Source organism: Rhea americana, unplaced genomic scaffold, assembly GCF_003343005.1.
Source record: "Rhea americana isolate MKP2758 unplaced genomic scaffold, rheAme1 scaffold_65, whole genome shotgun sequence".
In the NCBI taxonomy this organism is placed as follows: domain Eukaryota; kingdom Metazoa; phylum Chordata; class Aves; order Rheiformes; family Rheidae; genus Rhea; species Rhea americana.
In genome coordinates, this window is record NW_028186812.1 from 2,773,303 (window position 1) to 2,773,670 (window position 368).

A 368-nucleotide genomic window follows, 5' to 3' on the forward strand; every position below is an offset into this window, starting at 1 on the left:
CCCAGGCCCATTTTCCCTGCCCGTAGAGCACCAGACACGTTTCTCGTCGGCGAGTTCTTGCCTAGATTCCTTCTTACTTCACCCRGCTCCTCACGCCAGCCCCAGGCCCTCGGCCAGCTCTTCCTTCTCCCCACGCTTCGCCCAGCCGGTCCCAGGCTTTCACCTGCCCCAGGCACCTGCTAGGTCGCCGCCGCCCCCTCGGCCACCCGGCCCTCCGTCGGGTTCCACCCCGAGCCCCTCCACCTCCTGCTCCTCCTCTCCCGGGCGCAGCTTTCGCCCCAGGGGCCGGGGCCGGGGCCGAGGGCGCAGCTCGGCCCCGCGGCGACCCTGCGGCCTCCGCGCGGCCGGCCGCGGAGCCACCGCCCGCC